The following is a 27,188-nucleotide window of genomic DNA, read 5'->3' as shown; positions in this document are numbered from 1 at the left end:
CATTAAGGATAATGAACTTTTTATTTTACTTTTTACTTAGATTTTGGGCATCATTTAGAAATAGCTTTGGATTAAAATTTATTTAAGTTTTTAAAGCAACATTATTTAAAGTGGAAAGCACAACTCTGTCTTCATATTTGAGGACAGAAGTGATTCTCAATGGGGGTTGATTTTGTCCCCTAGGATATATTTTTTAATATCTGGACACATTTTTGTTTGATGCAGCTGGGGGAGGGGCACTAGCAGGATCTAGTTGGTAGAGGCCAGGGATGCTGCTAAATATCCTTCACTGCACAGGACAATACAGAAATAATTATCCTGTCCCAAACATCAATAGTGCCGAGTTTGGAAAACCCTGAAATAGAGAGGTATTAAGGAACCATAATAGTACAAAGTGCATTAAAAATGATATACTAAGAATGTAAGCATTATAAAGTCAGGGACAGATTCTATTTGGCTAATCTTTGTGTATTGCACATTACAGAAACTCAGTAAATATTCATTGAATGAATGCAAACAGGCAAAATACAATTGTTCACTGCAGACTTGCTCAGTATTTGTAAATAAACAAACACAGGTAGATACTCTTTTCAATACCAAAACAAGTTAATAATCATTGCTGTAGGACAACATATCCTATTTTATGTATGAGAAGCATTTTTAGGATTATGTTTATGCCATACTTCAGAATGCATGTAAATGAAGGATACAAATATGTTTCAACTCCTTTCTGTATATGGGACATATTAAGATGGATTTTGTAATACTTACATGTAGCCATTTTATTATACTATAAAATTACTTCTCATTCTTATGGAACAATAAAACTTGTGAAAAGGGCCTTTTTACAATTTTTAGCCACAAATGATAGAATTTTTATATGCCCCAGGCAGTAATATTGCTTATAAATTTATACCATACGCCACTTTAACTTAAACTTTTTTTTTTTTTTATTAAGGGGACTGATCAGAGTCAAACCATATGCTGTGGCTTTTGCTGCATGGAAATCTCAACTATACTGCAAGAATAATTATTCCTACTTAATGAAGTTACAGAAGAGAATGTGGTGCTGGACGGTAAGATGTATATAACCTAATGAATACCCTCTGTAAACTCTCTAAAGACTTGTGCTAGGAGTTTTTCAGTTTTGTGGGGATTTTTTCTTATTAAGAGACTAAATAGCTGTTGAAATCTGTAAAAGAATAAATGGATGCTAAAAATTCAAAAACTTTCCTACTCAGGGGATTCCATCATAAGTGTATAATAAAGGGTTCTGGTCCTTTGGGAAATCAGTGCCTTTATTACGGGAGGGGGGAATTTAAAATTATATATGGCCCAAAAAAACACATCATGTAGAGTTTTTCTCTGTTTGGAAACTAAAGCATACGTTAAAGCCTCATCATTTTCTTTTGATTAGACCATTGCCTTAGCCTGCTGAGTGTCTTTTTGCTCACATTCTTTTTTAAATTTAGCCATTCTTCAGAGCTTTCTCTGTTTTTTGTTTTGTTTTGTTTAATTTTTAAAAGCACAGATCTGGAAATGTCTGTCCTTAGCCTCAAAAATACTCAACCTCCATAGCAGGGTAGGTAAATTATTTTGAAATCTACTCTCTACCCTTCTGACCAACTATATCCTCACTACTCATGGACTATCCACACACGTCTTTCCCCTTCTCTAAAAATGCCATCATCTTTTATGCGTTTGCATCTTTACTTTTTTCTTCTTTTTTTTTTTAGATTTGACTTTTTTTTCTTTTATTATTATTATTATACTTTAAGTTTTAGGGTACATGTGCACAATGTGCAGGTTTGTTACATATGTATCCATGTGCCATGTTGGTGTGCTGCACCCATTAACTCGTCATTTAGCATTAGGTATATCTCCTAATGCTGTCCCTCCCCCCTCCCCCCACCCCACGACAGTCCCTGGAGTGTGATGTTCCCCTTCCTGTGTCCATGTGTTCTCATTGTTCAATTCCCACCTATGAGTGAGAACATGCGGTGTTTGTTTTTTTGTCCTTGCGATAGTTTACTGAGAATGATGGTTTCCAGTTTCATCCATGTCCCTACAAAGGACATGAACTCATCATTTTTTATGGCTGCATAGTATTCCATGGTGTGTATGTGCCACACTTTCTTAATCCAGTCTATCGTTTTTGGACATTTGGGTTGGTTCCAAGTCTTTGCTATTGTGAATAGTGCCGCAGTAAACATACGTGTGCATGTGTCTTTATAGCAGCATGATTTATAGTCCTTTGGGTATATACCCATTAATGGGATGGCTGGGTCAAATAGTATTTCTAGTTCTAGATCCCTGAGGAATCGCCACACTGACTTCCATAATGGTTGAACTAGTTTACAGTCCCACCAACAGGGTAAAAGTGTTCCTATTTCTCCACATCCTCTCCAACACCTGTTGTTTCCTCACTTTTTAATGATTACCACTCTAACTGGTGTGAGATGGTATCTCATTGTGGTTTTGATTTGCATTTCTCTGATGACCAGTGATAATGAGCATTTTTTCATTTGTTTTTTGGTTGCATAAATGTCTTCTTTTGAGAAGTGTCTGTTCATGTCCTTCACCCACTTTTTGGTGGGTTTTTTTTTTCTTGTTAATTTGTTTGAGTTCATTGTAGATTCTGGATATTAGCCCTTTGTCAGATGAGTAGGTTGTGAAATTTTCTCCCATTTTGTAGGTTGCCTGTTCACTCTGATGGTAGTTTCTTTTGCTGTGCAGAAGCTCTTTAGTTTAATTAGATCCCATTTGTCAATTTTGGCTTTTGTTGCCATTGCTTTTGATGTTTTAGACATGAAGTCCTTGCCCATGCCTATGTCCTGAATGGTATTGCCTACGTTTTCTGGCCAGGGCAATCAGGCAGGAGAATTTTTGCCTACAAAAATTAAGTCTTTAATCCATCTTGAATTAATTTTTGTATAAGGTGTAAGGAAGGGATCCAAATTCAGCTTTCTACATATGGCTAGCCAGTTTTCCCAGCACCATTTATTAAATAGGGAATCCTTTCCCCATTGCTTGTTTTTGTCAGGTTTGTCAAAGATCAGATAGTTGTAGATATGTGGCATTATTTCTGAGGGCTCTGTTCTGTTCCACTGATCTATGTCTCTGTTGTGGTACCAGTACCATGCTGTTTTGGTTACTGTAGCCTTGTAGTATAGTTTGAAGTCAGGTAGCATGATGCCTCCAGCTTTGTTCTTTTGGCTTAGGATTGACTTGGCAATGTGGGCTCTTTTTTGGTTCCATATGAACTTTAAAGTAGTTTTTTCCAATTCTGTGAAGAAAGTCATTGGTAGCTTGATGGGGATGGCATTGAATCTATAAATTACCTTGGGCAGTATGGCCATTTTCACGATATTGATTCTTCCAACCCATGAGCACAGAATGTTCTTCCATTTGTTTGTATCCTCTTTTATTTCATTGAGCAGTGGTTTGTAGTTCTCCTTGAAGAGGTCCTTCATGTCCCTTGTAAGTTGGATTCCTAGGTATTTTATTCTCTTTGAAGCAATTATGAATGGGAGTTCACTCATGATTTGGCTCTCTGTTTGTCTGTTATTGGTGGACAAGAATGCTTGTGATTTTTGTACATTGATTTTGTATCCTGAGACTTTGCTGAAGTTGCTTATCAGCTTGAGGAGATTTTGGGCTGAGACAATGGGGTTTTCTAGATATACAATCATGTCATCTGCAAACAGGGACAGTTTGACTTCCTCTTTTCCTAATTGAATAACCTTTATTTCCTTCTCCTGCCTGATTGCCCTGGCCAGAACTTCCAACACTATGTTGAATAGGAGTGGTGAGAGAGGGCATCCCTGTCTTGTGCCAGTTTTCAAAGGGAATGCTTCCAGTTTTTGCCCATTCAGTATGATATTGGCTGTGGGTTTGTCATAGATAGCTCTTATGATTTTGAGATACGTCCCATCAATACTTAATTTATTGAGAGTTTTTAGCATGAAGCATTGTTGAATTTTGTCAAAGGTCTTTTCTGCATCTATTGAGATAATCATGTGGTTTTTGTCTTTGGTTCTGTTTATATGCTGGATTACATTTATTGATTTGCGTATGTTGAACCAGCCTTGCATATCTAGCTGAGTCAAGGTATCTTTCTAATTCTAAATCCTTAAAAGTTTTCCATAATCTTTCTTTGACTTCACTTCCCTATGTTTCTAAAGGAATTTCTCTGTACCTATATTGAAGGGTTTACCATATTGTACTTGAAGTTATGAGTTTGATTATTATTTTCTCATTGACTGTCACATCTGTGAAAGAAGGGACATATTATTAAGCATTATATTCCCACTGCCAATGCCTGGCACATAGTGAGTGTTTTAAAAGTTAAAAGGTGAATTAGTAGACACCTCTTATAATGGCTAAAATTCAAAAGACTAATTAAATCAAGTAAGTCGAGTCAAGGCTGTGGAAGATCTCAAACTCCCATACACTGCTGGAAATAGTGGGAAAATAGTAAAACCACTTTGGAAAATACCTGGGGCAATTTTTTAAATAGCTACACGTACAGATATATGATCTGCCTATTACACTACTAGGTAGCTACTCACGTGTAAGTAAGCATATGTGCATATAAAAACTTGTACAATAATGTTCTTAGATGCTCTATTTTAATAACCAAAACTGAAAACAACTCAAATTTCCATCGACAGGTGCATGGAAAAACAAACTGTGGTACACCCATACAATGTAATACTATTTACAGCAATACAAAAGAATGAACTTTTGAGAAATGCAATGAAATGAATGAATTTCAAAACAATTATGCTGAGTGAAAGAAGTCAGAAAACACAAGTATAGGGTATATAGACCAATTTTATAAAACATCAAAACAATGCGAACTCTTCTATGGTGACAGAAAGCAGAATAGTGGTTGCTGGGGTTTCGGTGAGGCAAATACTGGAAGGCTGAGGATGGAAGGAGTAAAACGAGGCATGAGAAAACTACTGAGGGTGATGGATATATTCACAATCTTGATTGTGGTGAGGTTTTTATGGGTATAAATTTAAAAACCTATCAAATTGTGTAAATATGTGCATTTTTCTAAGTCATTTACACTTCAATAAAGCTTTTGTTAAAAAAAGTTAGAAAGTGAAATGATGAAACTATATTTTGCAAGTAATTTTACAAAATAGATGCTACTGGTTTTCTTAGGGCACAACTGGGTAGGTATATATATTTATCAACATAATTTGATAATACATACCTTTTTCAAGAACTGAAAGCATTATTGATTTGGGATACTATAAAGTCAGACACTATTCTATACCATTTAAAATATTTATATTCTTCTCTGTTAATCAAATATATGATTATTTATTATCTGTATTTACTGTGGTAGAATGGGAAAAAAAAATGAACTGAGCATAATTCTGCCAAGGTCAGTATGTGGCCCCTGAGCAGGTAGTTTAAGCTTGCTAGGCATCGGTGCTTCATTTTGTAAAATAAGGCAGTTAATATACAGTGAATACAGTTCAACAAGTAAAGTTTGTAAAAATTGAGACAGAATTTTGACAAAAATACTTAGGGAAGGTGTTAGAGTTGGTAGATAGTATTCATGGCCTCTGGAGCGGTTTAAAATGTAGAAGGTCTATGAGGCCATGCCTAAGTAATTTTAAAGAAGATAAGGTTCGAACTGGATATGTTGTAAGCCAGGAAGGAGACAAATGCTCTTAGAAGACAGTAAGATCCCTTCTGAATGGAGACGGCAGAAAGCTTGTGAATAACACTTCACTGGAGTCAGCCCTAAAAGAATGGGTAAAATCCCAAGGAAATGGAATTGTGATATTGTGACAACACAAAGTCTTAAATATTATTGAACCAAACAGAGATGGAAAGAAAGATAATCTAAACAGAGATAACTTGGCAGCAGTGTACACAGTAGACTTGACAAGAGAGAATTACTAATGTTGGCTGGAGCAGGCTATTCTCTCTCTCTCTCTCTCTCTCTCTCTCTCTCTATATATATATATATATATATATATATATATATATATATAAAATACTTTAAGTTCTAGGGTACATGTGCACAACGTGCAGGTTTGTTACATATGTATACATGTGCCATGTTGGTGTGCTGCACCCATTAACTCATCATTTACATTAGTTATATCTCCTAATGCTATCCCTCTCACCCTCCCCCCACCCCACAACAGGCCCCGGTGTGTGATGTTCCCCTTCCTGTATCCATGTGTTCTCATTGATCAATTCCCACCTATGAGTGAGAACATGCGGTGTTTGGTTTTTTGTCTTTGCGATAGTTTGCTGAGAATGATGGTTTCCAGCTTCATCCATGTCCCTACAAAGGACATGAACTCATCATTTTTATGGTTGCATAGTATTCCATGATGTATATGTGCCACATTTTCTTAATCCAGTCTATCATTGATGGACATTTGGGTTGGTTCCAAGTCTTTGCTATTGTGAATAGTGCCGCAATAAACATACGTATGCATGTGTCTTTATAGCAGCATGGTTTATATTCCTTTGGGTATATACCCAGTAATGGGATGGCTGGATCAAGTGGTATTTCTAGTTCTAGATCCCTGAGGAATCGCCACACTGACTTTCACAATGGTTGACCTAGTTTACAGTCCCATCAGCAGTGTAAAAGTGTTCCTATTTCTCCACATCCTCTCCAACACCTGTTGTTTCCTGACATTTTAATGATCACCATTCTAACTGGTGTGAGATGATATCTCATTGTGGTTTTGATTTGCATTTCTCTGATGGCCAGTGATGATGAGCATTTTTTCATATGTCTGTTGGCTGCATAAATGTCTTCTTTTGAGAAGTGTCTGTTCATATCCTTCACCCACTTTTTCAAATGGGATCTAATTAAACTAAAGAGCTTCTGCACAGCAAAAGAAACTACCATCAGAGTGAACAGGCAACCTACAGAATGGGAGAAAATCTTTGCAATCTACTCATCTGACAAAGGGCTAATATCCAGAATCCACAAAGAACTGAAACAAATTTACAAGAAAAAAACAACCTCATCAAAAAGTGGGGCAGGCTATTCTTAAAAGCAAGTAGAAATGTGAAGTGAGCTTTGAAAAGGTCCCTGCAAAGAAAGGGACAAATCGCTGAGAACCTTGAATGCACAGTTAAGAAATCCAGAAGTTTGGATTCATGCTTCAGAAAGTGAGCTCATGAGAACTTTCATTTAAGCAAAACTACTGTGTAAACATGAAAAATTCTTTTTGGAAATTGAATTTACTTTACCCTGTCTGGAGAGCATTGATGCTCAAAACCAAGAGAGTGCACACAATTGAAGCATCTGGTTTACAGGGAAGGTGAGTAAGCTCAATTTTAAACATTGAGTTTGAGGTAGTAGTGGAACAGTTAGATAGCAATGGCCTGTGGGCAATTGATGTTAAAATTTTAGACTTAGCCTAGAGAAGTTATTATGAATAGAGCTTATTCATAAGCTTTTCAATAAGTAACTTTTATTTATTGAGGATTCACAATATGCAGGTCATTTCTTTTTAAAACCTTACAATTGTATACACCCATTAATTCATGTCACCATCTATTAATGAGTCACTTTTGAGTCCCTTTCCTGATTTTACCTTATATCTCTGACTAGTAAATGTAAGAATGCTTCAAAGTGCAGTGATTGACCCTCTTTTCTTTTTCTCTTTCTCTAACTATGCTCATTCCCTAAGTAATTTCACATCCAGTCCTATGACTTGAAGCACAATTGTTATGTTGTTAAAAACACCTACATAAATGTACTTGGCTAGACTCTCCTGGGACTTAGCATATCTAATAGATATCTTAAACTTAAGATGATCAAAGACAAAGTTTTTATTTCAGTTTCTCCACCCACATACCTTTTGGCAGTCTTTCCGCATCTTAGAGAATGGTAACTCCATTTTTCCAGTTACTGAGGTGGCAAAAAAAAAAAAAAAAAAAAAAAAAAAAAGAGTTGCTCTATACTTATTTTTCTCACTCACGCTTTACATTCAATCGATAAGTAAATCCGGTAACTCTACCTTCAAGATATATCCAGAATTCATTTATCATATTCACTACTATATCCTGATATAAACCAGCATCCTGTCCCATCTAAATTAATACAATTTTTTCCTAAATGGTCTCTCTGTTTCACTCTTGCCCGCTTTCAATTTATGATCCACAGAACAGGCAGAGTTGTTTATTTAAAACATATGATAGATCATACCACTCCTCTGCTAACAACCCTCAGAATAAAAAAGTCAAAGTCCTTAGCAAAAAGCCTGGTTACTCCTCTGGTAACCTCTAACTTCTGTACACCTTTTAATTACCAGGATGTAATTCTTGCTATTCCTGGAACTCTGAGAAGCCTTCACCATTATGGTTCTATTACTTGGTCTTTCTTCTGTCTGGAATGTTCTTCCATCTTACATTTCCAAGGTTTACCCCTTTTCTAGCTCCAGGTCTCTGCTTAAAGGCGCCTAATCAAAGAGGCTTTGCTTAACTATCTTATTCTAATAACAAGCCTCTTCACACCATTACTGGATCATAGTGGGTGCTCCAAAATATTTGAGTGAACAGTCAATATTTCAAGGAATAGTATCCATCTTGGAAATGAGTACCTTGTGGCTTAAATTGTAGGAGCTAAAGCGTTAGGAACTAAAGAAGATTTTCAAGTCAATATTGGGATTTATATCCCCATAAAATAACTAAGGTTTTGAAGTAAAAAAGAATTGGATTAAAGTTTCTGCTCTATAACTTAAAAATATAAAAACTTAGAACATTTATTTAAGGCACAAGTGGGAGCTAAGTGATGAGAACACATTGACACATAGAAGGGAACAACACACGCTGAGGCCTTTCAGGGGGTGGAAGGTGGGAGGAAGGAGAGGATCAGGAAAAATAACTAATGGATACTAGGCTTAATACCTGGGTGATGAAATTATACAACAAACCCTCGTAACACAAGTTTACCTACGTAACAAACCTCCACTTGTACCCCTGCACTCAAAAGAAAAAAATTTAAAAAAATCTTATTTAAAAAGAAATATTTGAAACTGTGGTAGGAGATGGGATTATATTGTGGCTAGATCTTATAGATGAATTAAGATAGACATCATAGTTAAGGTCATAGATTCCTTTGAAAATCTAATATAACTCCCCCCAAACACATGTGATCATGTACCACAGTCTTGTACTGTATTGCGTATAATTTACAGACTCTACATTATGCTCCAGATGAAAAGGACAAAAAATGCAGACAGAGGTGAACTTGAAGATTTTTTTGTGCAGACTCATCTTTTGGGCAGTTTGCATGTAAATGTAAAGGGAAGGCCAGTGAGTCTTCCAGATCTACAGGCTTGGATGCCACTGTTTGTGCATAAATAATTCAAATATTGTGGTCTCATCGAGTTGAGATAGAAGGAACAGAAGAGATCATCTAACATCTTCATTTTTCACATGACATAGGGGTGTCCCAGAGGCTTGCCCATGTTTCCTCAACTGGCTAGTGGCAGAGCAGGGACTAGATTCCAGGTGTCATAACTCAAGGTCCATGCTCCTTTGACACACCCTGATGCCTCCTTGGAAAAAGTAATTGTCCTTCTATGCTTCTGAGCTGTGTTCGGATGCTTCAGCGTAAAAGATATTGGTGTTTTTCTCCATTGAAACATAGTTGAATAAAGATGATGAACCATGCTTTGCACCGGAATTATTTTTTATAGCCCAAACATGCCAAAAAGTCATTTAGTAACTAATTTGTGGATTTGAGAAATTTACTGGTTAGTTATAACTGATGAAAAAAAAATTGGTGGTTAAGTGAGTGCTTAAAATCTAGACAAGGCTTAAAGTACTAGTGCAAGAATTTCATTCCGTTATGCAAGTAATTTTAACCTACAATTTGGTTTTCATTGTGGAGACAGCTGAAATAGTGCAAGATTGTGACATTGTGGTCAATTGCAAAATTATAAGGAATGTTATGCATTCCAGATCTTCATAGACACAGTACAAAATGCCGGTGTATTTTCATTCACTTCGAGAAGCTTAAATAATATTTAAAATCTTCAAATCTGATAGTAATACTGAGGGGAGTTTAAATTGAATGTCTAGCCCCTTTATTTCTCTATTTCTCTATCAATTTATCTATTCATCCATTGACTTAAAAAATAGCATTGCTAATAAAGTGGAAATCCTCATGCATTATGTATGGACTCTGCCTGAGTGACTGACAGGACTACCCAGAGTGTCAATGTACTCTCTGCTCCAGCTTATCAGTTAACTAGTGAAATTCAACACGGATGGTGTCGGCTTTTTATTTAGAGTGTTACTGTATAAACAGAAGAGGCCACTGGGAGAATCTTGTTTTGGAGTTTTCACCTCATTTAAATTCTTAATTTTTCCCCTCAGTTTAGAAAGGCTATTGCAGTGTGGTCCTGCTTCCAATTAATGAGCTTCAGAAAAGGATTAGGTTTGCCTCACTCAGTCTTTCCAAAATAGACTAACCTTGAATCACACAAATTCCAAGAAAAGGTAAATATTCTCTTCTGATTCAAATTAACTTAGACAGGGAAGACAACCTTAGGTTGTTTATTTTATTATAAGCCAAGCTAAGAGTCCCGAAAGTTAAAGTTAATGAAAGAGATAGGCATTTTGTTGAAAGATAAGAAAAAAAAGAGAAATATTAGTTTAGTACACTGGTTAATTTTTTTCACTTATCTAATATTTTCCATTTCTATTCTTTCAATAAAATAGCAGCAGTAATAAATAGCTTGTATCAGTGTGAAGAAGTTTAAAATATTTGCATGATTTTGTTTTTTGGAACTAAATTCTGAAGAGCTGGTTATAAAATAAATAAAATATTAAATACCTTAAGCATATTGTGGGATTATAAAGGGAATATAACGTGTCCAAGTCTGTAGGTTCACTTTAAGGTTGTGCATTTCCCTGTAATAACTTTTTGGGGGTCTCATAGAAATCAAGACATCTAGAAGTGTCACAGTCTAGCTTCTTTTTGCATGAAGGTAGTCAGCCAATGCCCCCTTAAATCCATCCCACGCTCATACCCAGGAATAAGGATTACATGTTGGGGGATCTATGATGGCATTTTTTAAAAATCTTAATTCATTTTTGGTAGTTTCTTTTATGTGTTCTACTTGAGTAATTTAGAGTGTTAATTCCTGAATTCTTTGAACTTAAAAATGTGCCAGTCATGCCCACAACCACATATACGTGATAGGCCCTTCTAAAGGTGAATTGAACTCCTAATTTATTTCCATAAAAAATAAATGTAATAAATGTACTGGATGCTTATGTATTAAACGTAAGCTATTTTCAGTAGCAAAGACAGCAATAAGAAATTAATCAATTTAGGTCAAATTACTTATGTAGTTAAAAACAGTTTTAAATAAGTTACTTAGCCAGGGTCAAAGCAATCAGCACAGTTGTAAATGAAAATACGTTTGAATTAAAACAATTAGGCTTGATTTTCTTGTGTCTTACATCTCACAGCAGGTATTCGAGCACAGCCAAAATTTGAATGTGCTGACACCTGTAATCAACACAATAAGTATCTTCTAAACTAACAAATCATCTTTCCCAGTGGAAGTATAAACAAAACTCTAATTGGAGGCTTTGCTAACTATTCTTCCCTGCTGTGAACACTAGTTAGTGTTTTGTGTAAAGCAGTAACATTACCTACAATTTATAATTGGCAAAGGATAAGAGCTAATTATCCAGATTCAGTCAGTTAGTAGGTATACTTAAAGTGAGCATACCTCATTCAATGATTTCTTACTTAATAGTTAGTATCAAGCATTTTGAAACTATGTTTTAATTGCAAGGAGACAATAACTAACACACACAATGCTGATGAAGTGCCAAACTACATCCTAAGCACTTTTAAACATATTAGCTTATTTAGACTTCACAAAGTATATTTGAGATAGATACTATTATTCCCAATTGACAGATGAAAAAATTGAGACTACATTAATAGTTTGTTTTAAGCATCACAACTACTAAATAGTGGAAGTGAGTATTGAATCCAAGCAGTATAAGCCCAGAGTCTGTGCCTTGTCATCTCCATTAAAAATAAATATTTAAATAAATAAATGTAGCTAGTATCTCATTTTAGACAACTAAATTTAACACATCTGCTGACAAGATCTTTTGTGCCTGCTACCTAGTTTTTACATCTTACTTGTGGATTCTGAGGTCTACAGTTTGCAAGAAAAGGCATAACCTCGATTAAAATAACTGATTGGAGAAAATAAATGAAATCTCAGTGCACAATGAATGAACACAAATAAGAAGTAAAAGTGATGTTAATTCTGTAATAAATATGTGCTTTTTCATCTTAGAACATATTTTGTCTTAACTGTGCAGGAATATAACCTTCTCCCCACCTATTGCTCAATGTGGTTATCAACAGGCTTTAAAGGTAGATTTTCCTGTTCCCTAAAGTAGGTACTGCTAAGACGCAACACTAGAATTATGTATAATTAATTAAAATAATGAAAATGTAATAAAAGTAAAATAAGGATTAAAAATGAGAATGGTGCCAGGTGGAATTCAGAACATAAAACATGTGCCACAAAATCCTGCACACATTAGAAACAAGCCCTGATTTTAGCTCAGCTTCCTAGAAGCCAAAGTAGTGACCATCAACTACTCGATTCTTAGTCCAAATTGAAAATTAAATTCTTGCACATGAGCAGTTCAGTTATGCCTGGAATTGAAGGGATTTTTTTTTCATGACTCCTAGTAAAAAGGACACATTATGATCTAATAAAAAAAATCCTCAACCCACTCCTTAAAATAAACATGGTGATAGTTTTTATATAATTATTTTGTGTAATTCATCTTTTAAGCAATAAACAGATAAATATTTTAATAAATGTAATACAACAAAGATAAAAAAGGCTGCAAGAGAAAATCTTGGAATAGAGATATAAATACAAACATATATACCCATATAGGCATATAAACAGAACAAACTTAGATGCAGATATGGCAAGATTACACCAAAGCTCCAATTTAGGACACATCAATTTCACTGTCTTTATATTTTACTGTCTTTGTATGTATGGAGCTATATACTTCTGAACAACAAAATGGATGAATAATTAAACAAAAACATTAGTGCCATGATTTCCTTAATACATGCCCCTTTCCCTGACATGCAATTTGTTTCCAATTTTTACAGGAACTAATCTTATAACTGAAAGATATTTTTATGCACATCTTTATGTTTTTATGTGTTTTAGCATAATTTGCTTTGAATGGATTACCATAATTAAAATTGAGGTTAAAGGGGTTAAGCATTTTAACTTTTTAATAAAAATAATATACTTTAAAATATCGCTAAGGGCCTACTGGATACAAAAATGTTATAATCAACCTGAAGATCCTCAGCAAATTCTGACTTTTATATACTTAGCTATGAATATGCTTGTTATGCAAATGTTTGATGTTTGTAATCTTTCCATGTAGGGATAGGCTGTACTAATACTATCAGTAGGAAAACCATTCAGAACAGGTACCTTACCAATGCCAGTCCAACATAGTTAATTTTCTATCTAAAGTAAACTGTATTTTCCTTTAACATACACTGAAAGAACATTTATGGCACACCCTGTTTTACCCAGTAAAGATTAAATGTGTAGCTTTATTTTTTGTTTTTGACTGTGTTAATAAATATTTAGAGAGAAACAATACTAAACTGCAAAATTTCAGAAGCTTTTTTTTTTTTTTTGAGATGAAGTCTCACTCTTGTCCCCTAGGCTGGAGTGCAATGGCGTGATCTCAGCTCACTGCAACCTCCGCCTCCAGGAGGGTTCAAGCGATTCTCCTGTCTCAGCCTCCTGAGTAGCTGGGATTACAGGTGCCTGCCACCACGTCCAGCTAATTTTTGTTTTTTTCAGTAGAGACAGGGTTTCACCATGTTGACCAGTCTGGTCTCGAACTCCTGGCCTCAGGTGATCTGCCCACCTCAGCCTCCCCAAAGTGCTGGGATTACAGGTGTCAGCCACCGTGCCCTGCCCAGAAGCTTAACATAATACAGATTTATGCTTCACTCACCTAGAAATTCCGTGTAGGTATTTCTGGTTGGAGCTGAGAAGGACTTCTGTTCCACGCAGTCATTCATGGAGTCATTTGATAGAGGCACTTTCATCTATGACAATGGCTTTCAAAGTCACCCTGGGTGTCAAAAAACAACTGGTAAGTTGATGAGAGAGACTGTGGGAAGACAGTCTGTTTTGTCTTCTCCACAAAATGACAAATTACTTTTACCGTCGTTCAATTAGCAAGAATTAGTCTTACGGCCTCATTTAAGCCCTATTTGTACATCCTTGGGGAAACTGCTTAACCTTTATAAATTTCAGTTTTCCTATTGGTAGAATGGGGATAACAAAGTAATGAGCTCACATGGTAATTTTGGAGATTAAATGCTATATATAAAACAGTTAGTATTTGACTCATACTAAGGATTTAATCAACAATACTCTCATCATTATTATTTTTTAATATTAGAAAAGACATTCCACTAGATACATATTGGAAAACTATTTTAATTACATGTAATTACATTTAATAATTTTTAAAATAATCCCTATAAACAGGAAAAAAATACCTACCAAAAAACATAAGTCTAGTTTCTGACATCTCTATAGTACAAAGTATCAGAAAAAAAAAATGAAGATTAAAAAAAAGTTATGGCCAACAATGTGATCACTAGACTAATGTATAAGACAATAAGAATACATATTTATGTGTATAGATACATGGAAAATATAGTACTTATGCTTCATTTAGAAAAACAAAAAGATACATTCTAAAAAGCTGAACTCAAGAATGAAGAAGACATTGGCTAAAAGGGATGGTGATGACTTCTAACTTTCTGAGTTAAGTTAAAAAATTATTATAAATATCAGTAAAAATAATTTAAGATGTTAAGAGTAATTATTGAAAGGTAATACGTGTGTTGTGAAATTAATGAAATTACATGTGAAGCATGAGATTATCTAAAGGAGAAACCTGAAGAAAGATAAAATGAACACTGGAGTGGCAAGCAGGGACAAGAACAGAATATTGAGTTTTTTAAGTTTGCATATGGTAGAAAGTAGGGTGGCATGATGAGAGTCAAGCTTTCATAAACAAACAACAAACAAACAAAAAAACACTCCGGAGACATTTGGTGAATGGATTCAGGAAATTTAAGAATGGATCTGGGATCTGGGGAGTCCAAGTGGTTTGCTTACGGTGTTTGACATTATAGTGGAAAGAAGTGGACACATTAGAGAATATTTAGGCTTTGGGAATGGGAGAGCTCTGTAATGAATTGGGCAAGTGGATGGGGAAGAAAGATGGGAAGGGTGGCACAGTGTCTGGCTGTGGTACTAGGTAGTGGGTAGTGATGCTATTCAATAATACTGGACTTGAAGACTTATAGAACAAAATTTAAGATTAGTTTGTGACAAGTTGAGTTTGAACAACTTTGGGACATGCAAGTGGAGATATTATATAGAGAGCTGAATACAAGGACCAAAGATTCAAAGGAGCCATCTGCAGTAAAAATCTTAATGCCTAGTCATATAGGTGGCATAATTGAAGCTCAAGACAAAGTTTCTCAACCTTGGAACACTGACATTTTGGCCTAATAATTCTTTATTGTACAGGGCGATACTGTGTATTGCAGAATGTTTAGAGCATCCCTAGCCTCTGCTCACAGATGTCTGTAGCAACCCCTGGGTCATGATAACCAAAAATGTCTGCAGTGTTTAACAAATATTCCACAGGGGTGCAAAACCACACCTTTTTGAGAAACACTCGTTAAATGATAGTAAGTAGGAAGAGAATGCAGAGTAATAAGAAAACCATATAACCCTACTGAGAGAAGAAACCTTAAATTTAATTTGGCTCCAATATATATGGCTCAAATAATTTTCTTTAATTGGAATAACTGTCATGATATAAAAGTGGGTAACAAGAACAGGAACGCAACATTATTTTTCAGTACTATTATGAGACTTTCAGTTAAAGTAGGATCCAGGGTAGACGGAGAAGTAAAGCCAAAAGAGTTAGAGATTTCCAAGTGGTTTAAGATTAAGTTTACTGGAAACAAAAGAATTTTAAAAGGTGTGAAGTGTTTGTAAATTCCAATTTGAAAGGGGTGGGGTGTATCTACTTATACAGGTGGTTAATCCTGCATATCCATGAATAAGCTTAACTGAGAGACCATGTTCTTGCTGATTTCATTTTTGGAAAAAGCAGAGCTGGTCTGTATCTCTACTATACATGTGGACATTAATCAGGCCAGAATCTTTTTCACTGGAATTTTTGCTCCTGTTACTGGCAATGAACTCTAGTGGCTTCATGGCAAGTCTTAGTATCTTTGAAGATTGATAGAATATTAGGACTTTGTTGAACCCTGTAAGGTAACATTACTAGTTACATGCTACTATAAACATTATTAGTTACATGCTACTGTTTAACAGTATTTTAAATACCTAATTTTTATTCATTGATTTATATAAATTTAGATTACATATATTAGAAATATGATTTGCACTGTTGGTCTGATTATTTTGTTGGTAAGCAAATAATTGCTTTATTTTGTTGATAAGCAAAATAATTTATTCCCTGAAAGATACATAAATATATAATCATTTTACAAAATGAAACCTGTGGAACCTGAGGTAAAGTTAAATTACACATCATTTGCTTCCTCTTTTATTAAAGTTATTTACTTAATTTGCAAAATTTCAATTGAATGTTGTTTTCTAAAGTACTTACATTTGTTTCACTTGAATATCTTGAATCTACATTGCTTTGATATTACAGTTTCTTTTATTTGCAATACTGAGTATAGCAAGTTGTGCTTTGTCTATAACTGCCAGCTCTTTTGAAAGTGAGAGTGAAAAAAATAGAAATCTCTTTTAAAACAATTTAAAGATGCCTTTTTTTCTCTTAATGACCAGAAATGTCTAAAATTCTGTTTTCTAAAACTGTGCCATTTTGAAATTTCCCTGGCGGATAGCACTGCTCTGCTGTATTACATGTGGTTAATGTTAGTCACATCCTTGATGTAACATAACACAAGCTGGCTAAGGTAATCCAATGTGACATATGACAGCATTGTGAGCCAGTCTGGGATATTTGAAAATATGGCATCTTTCAAAGACCGTGGACAGATAGCATGGTTAGTCAAGATTATGAACTCTGTTGCATTCATTTCAAACGACAACATAGTCAGGGTTCTGTAATAATTAAAGGGTAATTTCCAACATGGTCGATTCTAACAAATGCTAAAATGCTAACAAGAGTACTTTTTCCTTTTTTCTTGCTGCTGAGTTTATATTTAAAGCCGCTAGGTTAAATCGTTAAGAAAAACAACAACTAAGGAGATGTGATTATACATTGTTTTAGGTATGAGAATGAGTGAAAATTTATAAGACAATGCAGGGATGAGCGAACAATGTCTAGTAATTTATAAAGAGGCAACAGGTAGGCATTTGCTACCCGGTGATTTACCATTTGCCAAAAGTACTCAGGTTGAATCAAGTATATTAGCATTAGAGGAAATACAATCTAGAAACATGAGCACCCAGGCGAAAATCTATGTTTTCTACATGTGTTGTTGAGTTTCCCTGTAAAAGTCTTTCTGTCTTCAACCTAATTTATTGTGCAGGCTGTGGAAAATCTGAAAACCGTGTTTTCTTCTAGGATTACTTCATGATCAGCTTCTTTGGTTTTAAATTTGTTACACATTTGCTTAAGCAGAAAATACTACCACTAATAATTCTTGATGAATAGTGATGAGTTACAGAAATGAAAATAACCTGGACATTAAATTCAATAGAGGATGGAAGAGGAAATTGAACATAATATGAACATCTTAAAATGAAAAGGTAAAACTGAACTACAAGGTAAAGAGTCAGTGGAGCTGTCTTTTTGTGAGATTTACAACTGCAAGTCATAATATGCTATTGCCTTATTATATTTTAAAACACCCTAATTTTATTTAAAAAAAGACTTTTTTCTTTCTCCATGTAAGTCAGAATCATTAATACCTGTGCTAATCTATTAATAAAATGATATAAATATTGAAAATAATTTATTGTCTTGTAAATTAAAAAGTATATACCTCATGCATATATAAAAGGATAGGTAAATATATTTTAATATTGGTTTTAATATAAAATTTGTTTAAAATATTACATTGAAGTTTACTGAACTGCTGAGATGACAAAGAATATAGGAAGAAAATGCTGGTATTTTTTATTTTAGGTACAATAAAAACATTCATAACACTGTAATATTAATCTTCTAGTTTAATGTTTTGCTATTTTTTCTCATTTGAACCTCAAAGGTACATTGCATTTTACGAAGATAGATTGTTTTATCTACTTAATAGAAATAAAAATTAATGAAATCCAACCTTGATCCAGTCTTTGAACTTCAAGTCTACTACCTTTCTTTCTGTGGTTTTCGTAAGATTAGAGGTTTGTTGAAGTGGCTCAAGACATAATGAGTGATGCCAAAATTTAACGTAAAGACAAATAATGTTAAATGAAGAATGGATCTGCCATCCTGATGTTATGCTTTAACATGCTAAAAGTGCACACAGATATTACCTCTCAATTCTGGTTGATAATTAGATTAAAACACAGTTGTAGCTAAAACTTTGTAATATTTTATAGTTAATGCTATAGGGTGTGTTAGAATAGAAACATAATAATACAAGAGAAATCCAATATAGAAGACCTGATACTTTTGATTGAGCAGACACAAGAAAAGTAAATATTCCCAAAGGGCCAGGTGTGGTAACTCATGCCTGTAAGCTAAGCACTTTGGGAGGTCCAGGCAGGCAGATCACTCGAGGTCAGGAGTTCGAGACCATTCTGGCCAATATGGTGAAACCCTGTCTGTACTGAAATAAAATCAGCCAGGCGTGGTGGCACGGGCCTGTAGTCCCATCTACTCAGGAGGCTGAGGCAGGAGCATCACTTGACTTGAAAGGCACAGGTTGCAGTGAGCTGAGATTGTACCACTGCACTCCAGCCTGGGTGACAGAATGAGACTCCATCTCAAAAACAAATATATACATATATATATAGCCAAAGTTACTGATTTTATAAAACAATATACAAAGTCCTTTAGAAAAACAAAGCAAAATAAAACAAGCTTGCCTCTTTTGAAGAAACTAAAGGTAAAATTATATAAACTGAGGCCAGGCTCAGTGGCTCAGCACTTTGGGAGGCCGAGGCAGGCAGATCACTTGAGCCTCAGGATTTGAGACCAGCCTGAGCACCATGGTGAAAATCGGTCTCTACAAAAATTACAAAAATTAGCTGGATGTGGTGGTGTTCACCTGTAGTCCCAGCTACTCGGGAGGTTGAAGTGGGAAGATCACTTAAGCCCAGGAGGTCGAGGAGAAGTGAGCTGAGGTGACGCCACTGCACTCCAGCCTAACAAAAAAGAACGAAACAATCTATTAATATATAAACTGAGGAAAATCAAAGTGAAAGGTGAAGCATATTTTTTTTTCTCTGTGTTGGTTTCAAGAGTGTTGTTTGAATATTTTGTGGAACTGGTTATCCATGACTCTGAATTTTTTTCTAGAGATGTTACCTCACTTAACAGAAGGGATAGGATACTAGGGAACAAAAAAGTTAATCTTTGTTAGATGCCTGCTATGACAACAGTTTTTCATGCATTATTGATTATCAAAGAAATCATGTGAATGGATATTATTATCCCGTTATATATGCCAAGAACTGAGGCGTACAGAGGTTGTGACTTGTTCATGGTAATATAGCAAATAAGTGGCAGAGTAGGGATTTGTACCCAAGTATGGAGTTAAGATTTGAATACTAAAAATAATGAAAATATGTACATTAACCTTGGAAGAAATATAAACAGGTGATAAGTAAATAACAGAGAACAGAATAGAATAGAATAGATAAAAGAACAAAGAAGTTTTTCAGACTAGTGGTCTAGCATCTGTACAGGCCTACCGAGGAAAAATTGTGTGAATCAGTGGAATAATGGATAATTCTGTTTGGTATTTAGTTGAATTATACAAATAAGGAATCTTTCAGATAATGAGTTGGCATGCATTTTGACCTCTTGAAATACTGTAAGGTAGAACATAGGAGATGGAGCCAGACACCTGCATTCATTTTCTTGCTGTCTAGTTTACTAACTATGCTACTTTGTACAACTTACTTTGTTCCTCCAATCCTTAATGCACTCCTCTATTAAATGAGTATTAATGTTACTTACCTGTGCTCTGTTAAGGTGTTTGTGGTCAAAAACATTGCCAAAATCTGAGAGGCTTACAACAACAGCGGTCCATTTATTGCTTGGATTGCAGATCCTTTTCAGTTCAGCTAAAGTTCTGCTCCCTGTTTTCTTCCTTCTAGCAGAAGAAGCCACCCCTTCTGGGATGTGTTGGTCTTATGGCAGAGGGAGAAGAGAGGTGCAGGAACCAATTATATGGTAGCTCTGAAAGGGTTTGCTTAAATGGGTCATGCATCACTCTCACTCACCTTTAAATAGGCAGGAGGAAGTCACACACCCAAGCCTCACATGGAGGAAGGTATCATCACCTCATAGGAAAAGGCAGAGGATAACTGGAAAAATACTATCACCTACCACAACATCCACCGGATTATCATATGATTAAATGAGATGAAAAAGTAAAGCTCCCAGCAGGGTTTTAAGGCACATAATACGTGCTCTGGAAATTGTATTTCACTTTCATTCTATGGGATCCAGAGTTAAGCTAAACAAAGACCAAGCTCATGAAGAATTACAGCCACATATAACAATTTTCCAGTGTCTGTTTTGTTTGCAATCTTTATTATAATAATTGATAGTTAAAAGAATGAAAGTCATTTCAAAAATCACAGTAACAGAAAGATTTTAATCCTCCAATGCAATTGTCAATAAAGAATTGACAAATTAAGACCTGATTTTTAAAAGTGCATTCTTAATTTTTTAGGCGTTCTTAATTTCTTAGAAACTTTAATTGAGATATATATATATATATATATATATATATCTCAATTAAATGGGCATCATTAACAAAATAATAAAGCAAAGCTTCCATTGGAAGGTAGCATGTGGGATACCCAATGAAAATAAATTTTGGTTAATATTGAATTCCAGTAAGAAATTTATCAGGGATTTTGCAAACTTTAGGACTAGAGGGAAAATTCCCTATTGAATGTTTCTGAAAAGGTCTCTTTTCTGTGTCATGTGGTCAAAGAATTTTGTATGAGTAATGAATTTGGTCTTGTAGATTTTTGGATAAATCCTTAAGAAAAAAGCCAACAAGTCTTGCCCTCCCTCTGTGAGATCAAAGACACCACTGTGTTTTTGGTATGAAAAAGGTTTCCCCATGGTTGCCAAAAATATGCTGTTTCCCCATCAGCTGTGTAGCGGCCATGAAATGATTGACGGCCCTTGCAGTTTCTCCAGGGTGGTTCAATTTCAAGTTGAAGGTAGTGCTGAATTTGAAAAGTATTTTGAGTCCCTTTTGGATGAAAATTACAACAGGGCAAAAATACTTCTTCCTTTCAGCTGACAGTCAATGACACCCACTTCGTAAGGTGTTACTGTAGTACAAAGTGGCCCTTTGTGAATACATGGGATAAATTTCCATCTACGCAAGGCCAAAGTACTCAGTTGTGCTGATTTACCTTTTTTTATAATAAAATTTAATAGAGAAAAAATAATTTGAGATGAAGACTGAATTCTTTAAATGCTTTCACAGAAACAAATTTTTGAAAAATTTCTTGAGAAAAAATTATAACAATATTATTGATACATAATTATCTTATTGTAAAGTCTTTAAATAATAAAAATCTGTTATCACATGATTTTAGAGGTACTATAGTTTGAAACATATACTCTCTAAATATAATAAATTATCAGAAAACTCTGGCATACAATGAATAATGACAAAAGGATGTTAGTCATATCCTATCAAGGAATCTCACAATATATAAACTGCACTTTGATATCACATATGTGAGAAAAATTTTGAGAATCCATTTAAAAACTTCAATGTATCCACTACATTACAAAATTGAAAACTTAAAAATAAATTGGTAAAAAATAAATATGTTAACAAAAATTGATTAAAATTCCTCTCAGTTATTTGTGGGAGAAAGGAAGGATGTACAAATCATTGTCTTTCTCAAAAGAGCATGCCCTTTGAGCTGCTTAATGTATACGAGAATGGAGAGTCCAGTTGACTTAAAAAACATTCCAGAAAACATCCTCTTTTAGGAACTACCTGGTTTTTACACGAGTGTTTACAACCTTGAGATTTGTAGTATTCCTTAGCTTTCCCTTGTATCTCAGGTCCAAATCAATGAAGTAATGTGAAATAAAACACTTAGGCACTTTATGATCCAAATCATAAAACTAAGAATATGAGATCTCGAATGATTAGAACTAATTGGTTACTGCAAACAGAGATCAAATTCACCAGAAAGCTGCATGACTTTTTCTTTAGTTCATAGGCACTGCTTAAGATCAGAGGTTAAAAAAAAAAAAGGTTGCATGTTGTGTTAATTGATTCAGGAATATGTTTTCTGCTCACTTTTGATGCTATAAAATGAAATGGAACAGTCTGGAATGCAAACTGAAACAAGGGGTTACATGGGTGTGGCAGCTTCACAGCCTACACTCATTTGTTGTTTGCCGGTAAGCATTCATTTGTTCAACCTCTGATATTTGGGCCTTGTTCCAAGAGTATTTTTGAGAAAACATAAAAGTTCTGTGTGGAGTGGATAAAGTACTCTTTTAACTTTTGAGTATTCATTGTCTCAAATATTTATATATTCCATTAATTCTATTTCACCCATTTTTTTCCAAGTTACTCTTTAATGTCTCCACTTCAATTTGAATGTATCTAGTTCTAAATATTCTGCAGCCTACAGGGGACACTTATGTCTATATTCTGCAATGTGTTGTTACTTTTTAAAGTCTATTATATACAGATAATTCATTTTAATTATTTTATTAAACAAAGTAGCAAATTTTTTAAGTGAAATTTTTGAAGACATTAAAAAATCCACAGTAAATCTCAAAGTCCATTTAAGTAATTATAATGTGATTGACAAATGATGCTGCCTATAGTAATAATGCAGGTATATATGTACACAGCATCTTTTTCAAAAGTGAAAATTTGATAGACATCTTCTTTCTTCTATTTCCTGCTTTGCAAATATCCCAGATCTGAAAACAAGCTTATACTTTATACCAGAATGATCTGAAACAGAGAAAAAAGCCATGCTCTTTGGCAGAAATATGTGAAGTGAACTTAAATTGTTAGATTTTTGAAATATTTGAATGATGGTTATCTGTGGTGGGTCTCTTCTGATATTTGAGCTTTTCTTATTACTGCTTGAATCATTATCAAGAAATTCATTTTTTTCAAGATTTCTCCAAATTGGGAAGCTTTCAATCAGTTTTGCACCAATTATGAAATTAAATTGTTCCATTGACGACAACCAAAATTAATAAATTAGAGGCTTTTACTGTCAGCCGTGTATTTATCTTTAGACTAATGCTATTTTTTGAGAGTTAGATGTTAATCAAATCTATGCAGTATTAGTGAAATAACTTATTAACAAGTGTAGAATATGCTAAAGTGAAACTCAACCCATTTTATGTTTACATTCCTAAAACTTTGATTAAATCCTAATACATATCATCCAGCTGCACTGAATTCATCTGATGCAAACACTTGATAATTGTTCACCTTATACCCTTATCATCTATACACATTCTCTAGCACTCTCTCTTTGAAAAAATAAACTCAAATACCAAAGTAAAAAAAAAAAATTAAACAGCAGTCTGAACTCCAAATACAAAAATAGCAATCTCTGAAAATAAAAAAAGAAACTTCTAAAATAATGTTTTATTTATCACATACAAACATGTTTTCCTAAGAATTACTTCCAGTATGGGCCACCATATGGAAGTAGAAAGCCATTATAGGAATGAACTAAGATGGTTTGTATCACCTGCATAACTTGTTTTGTTCTATGCCTTCAGGGTTCAAAACCCGCTTCCCATATTTTTTTCCTTTCTTTAAAAATAATGTACATCAGTTTAATTTATCCCAGGTCCTGACAGAAGGATCGGATTTTAAGCATTTAATGCTGTGGTTTCAAATCCAATTTCTCAGTGTTCATCGTTTCAAAAGTGGCAGAATTCAGTTTTTGAAAAAGTTCAAGAACGTGGGGAGGATTGGCATACTTTCTAAAGTTCCACATTGATGTTAAAGGAAGCTCTGTATGGGAGAGAGCAGTTTGGTCTGAATTTTTCTATAGTGCTCCAGGAAATACTAAACCCTCCACCTTCTTCAACAAGAGCCTCTTCTTATTGGTGTCAAGCTAGGAATACTTTTTAAACTCATAAAGCACATTGAATACATAATCTATTATGGGTTTTCTGAACCAGGGCACTGACTGGTTGATATATTTTCCTAAATGGAGGGCATCAATGTATCTGCTTAAGGCTTGATTCCACTGAATGTGTTTGGAAACAACTTTCCCTGAAACCAAGGGGATTTTTATCCATTCAGAAACTAAAGCACTAGACCCTTGCACAGTAAATTCATTGTAGGCTTTCTTTATCGGTGGTGGGGGAATCTCTAAAGGTCAGGAGTCCAGATTGCTTCAAATAAACATCCAGAATCTCAGATGCTTTTTTGAAACGAGCCCAAGTTTATCTGAACCTCTTTCTCTGGTTTGGAAATCAGGCTGAAAATGTCACAGAAACAGATTTTCTTGTGAGATCTCAGAATGTTGTGGTTTAAGTAAAGTAATAAACAAAGTTGAAAAATGAAAGGCAAAATTGGCTCAAACTCACCTGGTTTCATTCTGTTAGATGCCTGAAACTGAGTGGCACTGTGCAATCTTTAAAACAGAAAAAAAAACAAAAAACAAAAAAACAAAAACAGAGTTTGGCTGTGGGTTAGCCTAAAATCATCAAACATTTCTCCTGAGGAGGTTTAATAGAAACTTTTGCCACTCCATCATGCGCTGTCCCTATGTTGCAGTGTTTTATTTATCCCCCTCTCCATCTTCAATTTGAGAGACTTCAGTACTGGTCTTCCGTTTTTAAACTGTCAATAAGGAATAACTCTTTGACCTTTTGAAGTGGAATATGTTCCGTTTTATTTATGGGTGTGATTGCCTTGAAATGCATATTTTAGTATTTATGTGGTATATATAACATTAAAAAAGAAAATAGAATTTTTTTGAATAGCTACTATTGAATACCAGGGATGAGTTAAAACTTCTCCGCATATCATATTATTTAATCCTCACAGCAAAACCATTAAGCAGGTATTTTTATCTCCATTTAAAAAATGATATAAAAGCAGTTTATGAAGATATAGTAACATTCTTAATTGCACAGCTGTGATACTTGTAGCAAGTAAGTAGAGGCAGGATTGAAGCTGAGGATGGCTGACTTCAAAGACCATACATTTTACTACTAATTTATGTAGTTTCCCAAGAGCTGTTTTTAAAATCCATTTAATATGTCTAATAGCTTTAGCCCTACCTATTACAAATAATGGGTTACATCTCTAACACACGAGCTGAAAAGCTTGTTTCTGAAAAGGTCTCTTTTCCGTGCCATGTGGTCAAAGAGTTTCATATGCGTAATGGATTTGGTCTTGTAGACTTTTGGATAAATCCTTAAGAAAAAAGCCAACTATGTATTTTCAATACACTGAATTAGCAGTGTATTAGATATATAGCTGAAATTATTATAATGATCATGCCTTAGATTTATAAGCACTCTACACAATCCAAATCCTTTTGTATTTGTTTTCTCATTCTAATCCTTCCAACAAACTAGAAAGTAGGCAAATAAGGCATCTGGATCCACGACTGGGGAAAACTGAGGCTTCATGAAATTAAGAGATTTTTCCAAAGTCATGAAACGAAAATAAATCCAGAAAAAACGGCAAATAGAATGTTTTACCTATGTAAATTGCTCTTTGCAAATCAACACTTCAAAATTCCACTCTGCGGTCACCTTTTAATATCTTATGTTATTTTCTCAGTCACTTCTTTTCGATTACGCTCACTTTTCTCCACAGTACTTTTGCATATTTCAGCTTTTTATATATACTGTGCTCCTGATAGAAAGTGCTCTGCACTAACTGATAAAATCCAAACTACTTTTGCAAAGCCTGAAAAGGTCTAGACACATGATACCAATGCTATTCTTGGGCTACCCATTTAAGTTATGTATCAAGTCTAAATTTAATCAAGGCCACATTTTATTTATACATTTCATGCATTAAACTCATTTAAACTTTTAGTCACATTTCATTAGAAGAAATACTACCGTGTACATCATGCAGTAGTAAAGCTAATGTGCTTCAAGAATTTGAAAGGAGTTGGAGATCGGGGGTCTGATTTCAAAATTTCTTTTTCTTTCTCTCCCTAGTGCTTGCAGCAGGTCTGTGAGCAGCACACAGTTTGTTTCCTAGGACACTAATACAGTCAGCATGCTCTGTACAAATGTGTAAACACAGACATTCCCTGTAATCAGGGAGGTTGGTGTCTTAAGGCAAGATTATGTTTTTTTAGGAAATGCAATTTATGTTCAGGCTTAAATTTCTCTTGCAGACTGATAACGTCTGAGGTTCAGGGAGATGATAAGTGTTGTGTCCTAAACTGCCTGCCCTGAATCTGAAGCCTTGAATTAGTCTTCCTGTATAGCCCTCATTCTTATGACCCCAAATTATGTAGTTCCTCATGTCTTAGAAAGATGAGAGAAGTAAATAATATAAAAAGACAAAATACACTTTAAAAAATGTAAAGCATCTATAAACCTCATGGTGGTTACAAGGAAATACAGAGACATAAGGAAAAAATAGATGACACCATGGCTAACATCCTTCTTCACAATTCAGGAAATTTAAATTTATGTCTAGTACTTTGGTATTCATGAAATTGAGATGGGGATTGGCAGAAAGTTAGACAATATTCTTATAATCGCTTTAGTCTTCTCATGGAATGATCCTAACACTATAAAACAACTTAAACACATAACAAATATTCTCTTTCTAAATAGTAATTGAAATAAATCCAACCAGAATACCAAAAAAACCTTCTCTATAAATCCTTTCATCACAAAACTGCTCTATTTCTTTTCCAAACCAGAAA

The 27,188-nt window shown here is 34.5% G+C and overlaps 1 long non-coding RNA gene across 1 annotated transcript in view; it reads left to right on the top strand.

Moving 5' to 3' along the window:
• The first annotated feature begins 956 nt into the window (after window positions 1–956).
• Window positions 957–27,188, top strand: part of LOC115837054 — a 98,554-nt gene continuing 72,322 nt past the window's right edge. The window contains exon 1 of the long non-coding RNA XR_004032114.1: window positions 957–1,076. This is a non-coding gene — a long non-coding RNA (uncharacterized LOC115837054). The remainder of the gene's footprint in view (window positions 1,077–27,188) is intronic.

The sequence above is a fragment of the Nomascus leucogenys genome, chromosome 10 (assembly GCF_006542625.1).
Source record: "Nomascus leucogenys isolate Asia chromosome 10, Asia_NLE_v1, whole genome shotgun sequence".
NCBI classification, from domain to species: Eukaryota; Metazoa; Chordata; class Mammalia; order Primates; family Hylobatidae; genus Nomascus; species Nomascus leucogenys.
The sequence above is the reverse complement of the archived record's forward strand: the minus strand, read 5'-3'. Positions and strand labels throughout refer to the sequence as shown.